This window comes from Heterocephalus glaber, unplaced genomic scaffold, assembly GCF_053883595.1.
Source record: "Heterocephalus glaber isolate CG9 unplaced genomic scaffold, H.glaber_assembly_v1.0 deba00001546, whole genome shotgun sequence".
Classification (NCBI taxonomy): Eukaryota; Metazoa; Chordata; class Mammalia; order Rodentia; family Bathyergidae; genus Heterocephalus; species Heterocephalus glaber.
This window is the reverse complement of record NW_028258339.1, coordinates 1380905-1390901: the sequence shown is the minus strand read 5'-3', so window position 1 is coordinate 1390901 and position 9997 is coordinate 1380905. Positions and strand designations below refer to the sequence as shown.

At 37.5% G+C, this 9997-nt stretch overlaps 1 pseudogene; it reads left to right on the top strand.

Annotated features, from left to right (window-relative positions):
• Positions 1-6576: 6576 nt before the first annotated feature.
• On the top strand, positions 6577-9097 carry LOC147824376 (bone morphogenetic protein 15 pseudogene; annotated as a pseudogene).
• The last annotated feature ends 900 nt before the right edge of the window (positions 9098-9997 follow it).

Genomic DNA, 9997 nt, shown 5'->3' with positions numbered 1-9997 from the left:
TTTACTTTTGTCAAAATAATTTCTTAAATTTTCTGTTGTCTTGTGAGATTTTGACTAGAAAAATTGTCTAAGTAAACCTTACTTAGTCCTGAGTTTGATCCTCAGTACCGAAAAAAATGTAATTGTCCTAGGATAATGTCAGTCATAATTATTGTCTTAATATGCTAAAAGTAACTACATTGTTTTGCTAAATTACCACCTTGTTTATTGCTCATAGTCATTTAACTGATAAGAACTATACTCTTCTTGGTCAGTAAGAGACACTCCTTTTCAAAAAGTCATGCTCTTGGTAAAATAGACATTAATTCTTGTCTGCTCTATTCAAAATTTTTTCAGTTCTGTCATGTTTGCCTAAGAAATTCTGAAGGTGTGACTAAACTGTAATTCTTAGTCTTGGTATTAGTAAATGATGTACTTTCTCCTAAATGGTAATTCACATTAGCTTACAAGAAAAAAGACCACTAATCATATATTTAATGCACCTTTCTGGCAGAAACTGACATTGTTTCATAGAAATATTAGTTAACTCGATCGTTACATTTCTTAGCTCAAATCTATTGCACAAACTAAATTTACTTTGCTCTTTAAATGTAAAAAAAAAATGAGTAAAGGTAGAAATAAACCAGTAAATAGAAAAGAGAGGGATAAAGAAAGATATATAAAATATTTTTGATAAAAAAAATCTTATATGTAAAGATTTTTGTCCTACAAGAGTGAAAAAAAAAAAAGAGGATAAAATCAGAAAGTTAATGTAGGTCAAAAAATGTTCGTGAGGGGTGAAACTTATGAACAAAGCTTTGCATGATAAGGTGGGCTATAATTTCAAAAATTATTTAAAGAATTCTTTAAAATGAAAGTTTATAACATTAATGTGAAACCAAATTCTATGTTTAAAACAATGACATTCTAAAAAGTGTCGATCCACTCTTAATAAAAAAAAAAATTAGAGAAACTAGCCTATGAAACAAAGGTTGTGTTATATCAAAACAAATTTTTTGTTTTCTTCTATTAGCCTTTTGGTTACTTAAGAAACTGAGTTATAAAAATTTATTTAAATGTTAGCTTATTATAGAAGGTTTTCAATAATGAATTTACAATTTGTTAAATGAATAACTATTATCTTAAATTATAACACACCCTATATATCTGGGATATAGATAGATAGATATATAGATAGATAGATAGATAGATAAAATATACTGTAAGCTTGGGAAAAGCTGCCATCAAGCCTATTTCCTTTTATTGTCCCGTCTTAAGAACAGATTGTCTTAGAGCCTACTGAGGAACCTTTTTTCAAGCCCCAGGACAACTGAGGAATATGTCAGCTCCTATCATTTATAAAAGGTCTTATTGCCAGATGTGGTGGTACATGCCTGCAATCCCAGCCCTCGGGAGGCTGCGGAAGGAGGATCACTGGAAGTTTGCAAGTTCAAGGCCAGCCTGGGCTGTATAGTGTGTTCAAGACCAGCATGAACTACACAGCGAGACCCTGTCTCAACCAAAAAAAAATGAAAAAGTCTTATTGCTAGTTATAGATCTTAAAAGTGTAATTGAGAAATATACAGCTGCACTCTTGTACAGGGCTGTGTATGGGGTATTTTGTTCTTAGAAGTGAAGAGTAGAGGAGGCTGAGTTAGGGAAACACACATACGTGGCTTCAGAAGGGACAGAAACAACCTAACATTTGAGGCTCTGTATTCAAGATTGTGTGGGCATATTATTGTACCCAATCCTTAAGAGAGCTGGCTACCATTTATTGTCATGGTGCAATTGGCTTAATTTTAAAGAAAAGATCATCAAGGCATGGGAAAGTTAAATAACTTGCAAATGTCACATGGACAGTGAGTGACAGAGATGGGATCTGAGCTCAAGACTACCTGATTCTAAAGTCTTTCCATAACTTCTCAACTCTTCAAATGCAGTAACCCAATAGCCTTGAAAACCTAGCAAGTTTCTATTTGGGCAATGTTGCTACTTTGTAATTTTGGAAATAAATATGCTTTGGAGTATTCCTTGTCCCCATCCAAGTTTGCTTTGAACATTAGCATAAGTTCTATTTCAGGGCAGCAGCAGGCTCCTGAAGTGCAGGGCTCTCTAGGGAGTGTAGGCAACCATCAGCTTCAAGGAACTCTTGGAAACCCGATGAGATCAGTCTGGGGCTTTCACTAGTCTCAGAGGACAACAGAAAGGATTCACACTCACCCTCCTACAAGTGAAACAACCAGTATTCTCCTAACTATCCCTTACTGTGAGCTTATTGTGTGCCTCACATTGTACGTGTTTTACAAACATTATCTCTGTAATCTTCACACTACTAGATGAGGCCACATTAATACAACCATCTTATAGATGAAGGAATCAAAGCTCAGAATAACTTTAGCACTATCATATGGCTAGTAATTGGTAGAAGTAGGTGTCCATCTTGTGCTCTCGGGCCCCAGATCCTTTGCTTTTAATCACCATGCTGTACTGAATGTCCAGCATATTTTAACTGAATAGCAAGGACTCTGGGTTGGGTATGCTGAAGCAAATAACTATTACTCTGATATCTAGAAGCTCCTAGTGTAAGAGAATGGATAGATAATCACATGATGTTATAGTACGATGAGTGCTCTGGAGAGGATAAGCAATAGGGTTTCTGGAGCTTCAAAGAAAAATTAGATTACTGTATGGAGCAAGAAAGGAGATATAGGGTGAATGTTGGAGGGTCTCATTTAGGAGGTAATGTTTGAGCTGGAACTTGGGGAAGAAGTAAGGAAAATGAATATGTACGTAGGCAGAAAAGTGCATTCTGGCTTTGAAAGAGAAAATAGCTTGCTATGGGTGGAGATTCATTCAACCATATTTGCTCAGTACCTGCTGAGTGCCAGGTACATAATGTAATTAACACAGGTAAAACCCCTACTGTCACGGTGCACATGTTTTCATAAGGGAGATAAATAAGAAAATAAAGTTAAATCCTTGCAAATTATGGTAAGTACTCTCAGAAAACAAAATAGGTTGTTATGGTATAGAATAGCAATGCAATCATCTCTTCCCATGGGATTATTAAGGATCATATCTTTGAAGAGGTGACATCTGAGTTGAGGTAAGAAGCTAATCATGTGAACAGCAAAGACAAACCTTATGTAGGCCGAAAGAATATGTCCTAGAGGAGGGAAAAATTTATCATACTTGAAGAACAAAGATATCAGTGTGGCTGAAGCTTTGCAAGCATTGCAGAATATGAAGCTGATAAGAGGCAGGACTTCTAGGCTCAAGGGGTCTGGATTCCATTCCTAAGCATAGCAAACAGCTAAAAAAACAGGATGGTACACAGGATATGAGGCCGAAAAAAGGATTCCTATAATTAAGCTAGAAAAAGAGAATTTCCTAGAAATATCCTGGGCTGACTGTGAAACACATTAGTATCTAGAGACTCTGGAAAGGAGCCAAAAGAAGATAACAGGTTCAGTCACATAGGACATGTGAATCACCCCTTTCCCGGAAAAGTTCTGAGCAGATCTTTCTTGGCTCTGATCCTTAGCAACTCTACCCTGCTTCCTGAAACAAGTGATGTCAAGGTCTGAAAGCAAAGGGCACTTCCTTACCAGAAGGCCTGCTAGAGGTTTGGGTTGGCTTTTTTTCCACACAGTGTAGGGCAGGTGTATGAGTGGGTGCTTACAAAGATTACTGTAGGATGAGAGTGAAGAATAACTTGAAAAAGCAATTAGAAGCCTGGCTTGGACCTTGTGTAAATGATGGCTAGTGCTCCAGAAATGAGGGCATGAATTGGAATGTGAACTTTTAAAATATTCTGGAACATCAACACATTAAAGAGCTTTTATGTTGAACTTCTCAGTACTACTGAAAAAATTCCAGGCTCATGTATTCAGTGGAGAAAGAAGGTTAGAGTCTTAAAATTAGGTACTAAACGTCTTCCAACACTATTTTTTGTTGTTGTTTTGTTTTTTTACTTTTCTAGGTCCTTTGTACTCCTACATAACTTTTAAATTTCAATATCCAATTCCTCATTTATAGCAAGTATGCATAGACCGGAATTTTTATGTATACCTTGTGCTTTCTAATCCTGATAAATTCAAATACAAGTTCTAGGGGCTCCTAGAGATTTCTTAGTATTTTCTCTGTAGATGATCATTTCATCTACATATAAAGATTTTGCTTCTACCTTGCCAATCCTATCCTAATTGTGTCATTTTATTGCCAGACTATTTTGGTTTGGGCCTAGGTTTCAACATTTAATAGACAGATAAAGAGTAAGCATATCTGCCCTTGTTCCCCACCTTAAGGAGAAAACATTGTATCTTCTCCATTCATATAAGGTGTTCTCGCTGGAAGTATGGAGTACATGTCTTTAAGATGTGGAGAAGGTTCTGTTCTACTTCTAGTCTCCTTATAGCTTTTACCACGAACAGCTGTAGAATTTAGTCCAATACTTTTTCTCCAACTAGTGACAGGATCATATGGCTTTTTCCTTTCCTCTGTTAAAATGATGACTTTTGGGGGTGGATCTTCCAATGCTGAACCAACACTGCCGTCCCTATAATAAAACCACTTTCTACATACTGCCAGATCTGTCTTCTAATAGTTTGTTTTGTTAAACAAATTTCTATCTATGTTCATACTTTTTTCTTCTATTATCTTTATCCAGTTTTAGAATTAGCACAATGTTGAATTCCTAAAATGAGGGGAGAAGTGTTCCTTCTTTTTTCTGCTTTAAATATTTGATATAATTTATCAGTTAAAATGTATACGAGCCTGTTGTTGTCATATAGGTAGGTTTTCAAGCTAGGAATATACTTTCTTTAATAGGTGCTATTCAAATTTTATATTTCCTCCAGAGTTAGTTTCATTAATTTGTCTTCCAAGGTACTTCTTAGAAGTTGTCAAATTTATTTCAAAACAGACTTTTGAAATATGCTTTCTATATCCTTTTAAATTCTGTAAAATCTGTGGTAATGTCTCCTAGGTCTTGATATTTTATTTTTAAAAATGTATAATTGATATTTTTTAATAGGAAGTAAACGTTTAAAGGAGCAGGGGAAGTGGGAGGGGTAGGGGAAAGGAAAGAAGGGAAAAGAAAAAATATGAGAAAAGGAAAAAAATGGAAACAAAGTCTTTGCAAATAGAGAAGGGTATAGGGGGTGAAGGGAGGGCAGGGGAAGGGGAAAAAAATAAGAACCAAGATACAAGATCCCAATGATGTATGTAAATGTATTTTATACCTAAAATGTACCAATAAACTTAATGGAGGGGGGAATGTTAGGTGCATAATGCATAAATTCACATGAAAATATTAAGTTGTTTGAAGGTGAGGGAAGGATTTCTCCTGCCAGTGCTTGTTTTTTAAAAAATTTAAATGTATTTTTATTAGCACATGTTTGCAGTACATAATGATTATATTTATTGTGGGAAGTTTGTACATGTACATAACACATCTTAATTTTTTTGTCTCTTTCCCTTCCCTCCCTGTTCCCTCCAACTTTTGTTCCCCTTCCAATTTTGGTTTTATGTTCTTTGCTCTTGACCTTTGCCAGGAAGGGGAGGAGAAGTTTAGAGCTCTGTAAACCTTGCATTCCAGTGCTTTGGCCACTGGGTGTCAGCATTACAGTTTGGATTAAAGCTTTTAAGTACCAAGGGACATTATGTAATCAAGGCCTTGTTGCAAATTTAAGAAAGAGTAGTAAAATGAATGGGGTAAATGGAGAACTATTTCCAGCAAGGAATGAAAAAGACAAAAATTGAAAGATAAGAGAAGCCCACATCAGGAAAAGATACTAAAGAAGAATTCTTGTAGTTTGTGGAAGAAAGAAATAGCAACAATAGCCCTCCCCACTAGTGAGAGATAGGTAACTTATTTTTTGGTATCTTTGTCTTGGATTTGAAATGATGGCGGCCATAGCACCCAATATTTTATTGTTGCCCCAATGCTTCATTTGTATAGTGATGTGATATGGTGACTCTTAATCCACTTATGTCTCAACAATTCTCTTAATTTATAGCCTTTAATAATCAATACCATACTATAATTGGTGTACTCCCATGCACACACACTATACACAACAAGTAATTCTCTATTTGAGTGTTTTCCCTCCTGAGTCTAGCACTATGAGTGATTTCAAACTGAAATACAAATTATTAATGGAAATAGATTTGGGTTCTAGTCTTGATTCTATCATATAGTAACTGTATGTCCTTTTTATTTTGTTTTGTGGTGCTGGGGATTGAATTCACAGCCTCATATATGATAGGCAAGTACTCTACTTGTATGCCACATCCTTAGTCCATGGCTGTTTGTCTTTGATATGGCTTCCATGAGCCTCAATTTCCTGGTCGGCAAAATTGGGATAAAAGCTATCTCAGACTATTGAGTTAAAGACCTTATGCATGTGAAGCATCTAATACATTAGTAGGCACTTGAGAAATGGTAGGTACTATCATTATCTTGAGTTATTTTTAGGGCTGAGAACATCTGTCAGTCTATATGGAACAGTTTTATGAGGGCTATTCAGGCTAGGAGGTAAGAAGCTAACCCCTGCCCCTGTGTTCTGTTGTGAAGGTTCTTGGTGTATATGAACCCTGAACTTTCTTCTATGATGCAACTGGGTAGCTTACCAGCCAGTGAGAGCCACTGTAGTTCACTGCCATCAACTCAACCTAGCTCACTTCAAAGTCACCTGCAATGTGGATCCTTGGGTCCTGAAAAGCTCAAACAACCACTCTGTGGGAAGAGGTTCCTCAAAGCCTTCCTTGATGTCTAAAACCCAGGCAGAGATGGATATCACCCAACACATTCAGCAGAGGGACTGGAATTGCAAGGAAAGGAGGGTCTATGACTGGATTTCCTGTGTCAGCAACAAAAAAGTAGTGATGTTCTTGAGTTCCGTAGGCATGGCACTTCATCCATGGATATTGCCTTCTTGCTACTTTGTCTCAGTGACACTCATAAAACTGCTCAGAAAGCTGAACTTCTTCCCAGTGGCCTGAATCTTTTTAATCTTTTTCTCTTCTCTCACGGAGGGCCCACTAAGCAGGCAGCATTGCACCTGAGGTTTTTGGCCCCACCTGAGAACAGGATGAGTCTGAAAATAACCAGTGTCCCCTCCACTCTTATACAGTCAGCTTCTGCCAGCTTGGCTGGGATCACTGGATCATTGCTTCCTATCTCTACACCCTGAAATACTGTAAAATAGCCTCTCCTCAGAGGCTACGTTCTGGTCCTAATTCCCCAATCATATTCAGAATCTTGTGAATAAGTTGGTGAACCAGAGCATTCATTGGCCCTCCTGTGTCCATTATAGATCCATGAGTGTTCCTATTGAGGTGAATGGGAGTATTTTGCGTAGGAACCAGCCTACCAGTTTATCCCCAACCATGGGGCAAAAGACACAAAGATAATTTGGAATGAAGGAACCAAGAAGCTCTTTGCCTCTACTGGACAAAGAGCCCTAAGTGTTTGACTCACCTCGCTTTTATTCACTTAAGACACAGGAATAAACAATTAGATTAATAGAAGATTCATCTGCCTCTTGTTATCTATAGCATGGACCCAGGTAAACATCCAGATCTCAGCTGTATTGACTCTTTCCTGGAACTTGCAACATGCTAGCTTGCCTGCGAATTGTCAAAGGTGGCACAGCTTGCCATTTTTGTCATTTGTACTCACAGAAAAGGTCAATTAGGCCTCAATCCTCATTATCTGGTCTCTTACAATTTTGTACAAAGAACATAAGAATGTGATTGTACACATACATGAGAGATAAAGTATAGCTTACTTAAGTTTCCCAATACATTGGAAAAGGTTTTAAAAAATATCAATGTTAAAGCTAGATCAGCTTCTTCTTAATCTACAGGTACTTTTCCTTAATTTAAATGTTGTTACTTAATTCTCCCCAAATTGTGATCTACTCCATGTATAAAATTATTATTATACTAATCTCATAGCATGGATCAATATGATTTGACCACCAGTCAGAGCCCTTAATAGTCGGGTATTGGATATTCCTTTGGAGATGTCTGTTTTTTTATATTATGACTTTGTCAGAAATTGCTGGTCCCTTCTAGTAGAAGTTTAGAAAATTTCCCAGCAAAGCATGGGGAAAGTAGAGTCTTCCAAGGGTCCATCTTCTGAGGCTCTAGAAAATTCAGGGTGAAAATATCTTGAGATTTTATATTTTTCCTTGCCTCTGCTCTCTTCCTTACATAAACTTCTTGATTCTGTGCTTGTACTGCCTTATAAATATTCTATCAGAAACACCAGAAAACTTTGTAGGAAATAGTCTCTACAGCAGCCTTTTTGTCAGTGGGTTGGGCTTTTTCTCTCAGTCTCTGTATCTGGAAAAAGTACCTGGGACTCCTTCCTCTAATAGGATAAGTACAGCAGTCTTAAATGAGACCCATTGGAAAATGTAGGTATGGAGCTTATCTGATACAGCAGCCAGTTCAGATCAGCAGCATTTATGGTAAGGAGGAAAAAAGCTGTCATTGATTGCATTTATGCATGAGAGACTTATTTTAAACTTTCTACGAGCAGTAGATTTCACAGGACATTTTCTTATTTCATGTAATACTTAACCCTTGTTAATAACCCCACCAAAAAGTTGCTTGGTGGCACAGAGGCCAGGAGGCCTGATTGGAGACAGGTAGGAGAAGAAGGCTTGGGGAGTGGTGAAACTTCCTGAGGCCTGGAGCTGGCCTCATTCTAGGTGGTCCTGTGCTGTGTCTCCAGCCGGACTCTGGCCTGGGGTCTCAAGAATCATCGGGCATGATGGAACAAAGCTGCTCACTTCATGGCGGCTGGGATACAGAGACAGAAAGGAAAAAAGGGAGAAGGGGCTGGGATAAAGGCACGTTCCCAGTGACTTACTTCTTTCAAATGGGCCCCTCTTCCTTATAGCTCATTCAGCTATATGGTTATCACCCTTATGAGCCAATGAACATTCTAGGTCTAACCTGTGAACATTGCTACCTTGAGGATGAAATTTTCAGTACATAAGTCTGTGGAAGACAGTTCATATTTAAACAATAAGTATATTACATGTAATTTTAGGAAAATTGGAGAAGCAGGCAAAATTTATCTTTAGTTCCAGGACATATTTGTGGCTCAACCTTGCAAAAGATGTTTTCATACGTTTTTAGTTAATTCTCTCAATAGTACTGTGAAGCAGGACATATTAGCCCCTTTTACAAAAATAACTTTCATTGTGATATAATCCATATACCATAAATGCCATTGCTGTATGTATATAGTTCAACTGTTTTCAGGATATTCACAGAATTGTGCAAATATCATCACAAGTCTAATTTCACCACAAAAAGAAATCCTGTGACCATTAGCAGTCATTCCCCTTTCCCCCTTTACCATAAGCTCCAGGCAATGAGTAATCTATTTTTGTCTATAAATTATGGTTTTATGTCCAGCTTGATGCTGCAGCATGCCTGAAGGCTCAGTGTATGAATATTTGCCTCCAGTCTGTGTCCGTGGGAGCCTGACTGGTTCTGGGTTTTGCTGAAGTCAACTCAGTGTTACACTTGCTCACTTCCCTCTCCTTCCCACAAGTGGAGGACATCTCTCTCCCCACTGTACAGATTGATTCCAGGAGAGGGATTACATGGATGATGTAAAAATGTCATTCCCACCCTCTTCAATGCATCTCTTCTTATTTTTATGCTATATTCAGTTCAATGATTTCTTAGCTCTTGAAAGGGTATTTGTACGTGAGTATGTTTCAAACTGATGAGATCAATGTTTTCCTCCTTCTAGGGTATACACACTGGTCTTCTTATCTTCCATAGCCCCTGAGTACATGTGTGATTGAATTATTTTCTTATTCCTATGTGTGAATATCCAAGCCTTACTATATCTTAGAGTCTATTGGTTTAAACTCTCAGTGGAATCTTGCTGAAGTTGGGTGTCAAGTGGAGAAAGAGTCCTTAGCCCTTATACTCTTTTGCTCCTTCTCCTTGGATAGAGTCAGCAAAATGCCATAGGTTTAGG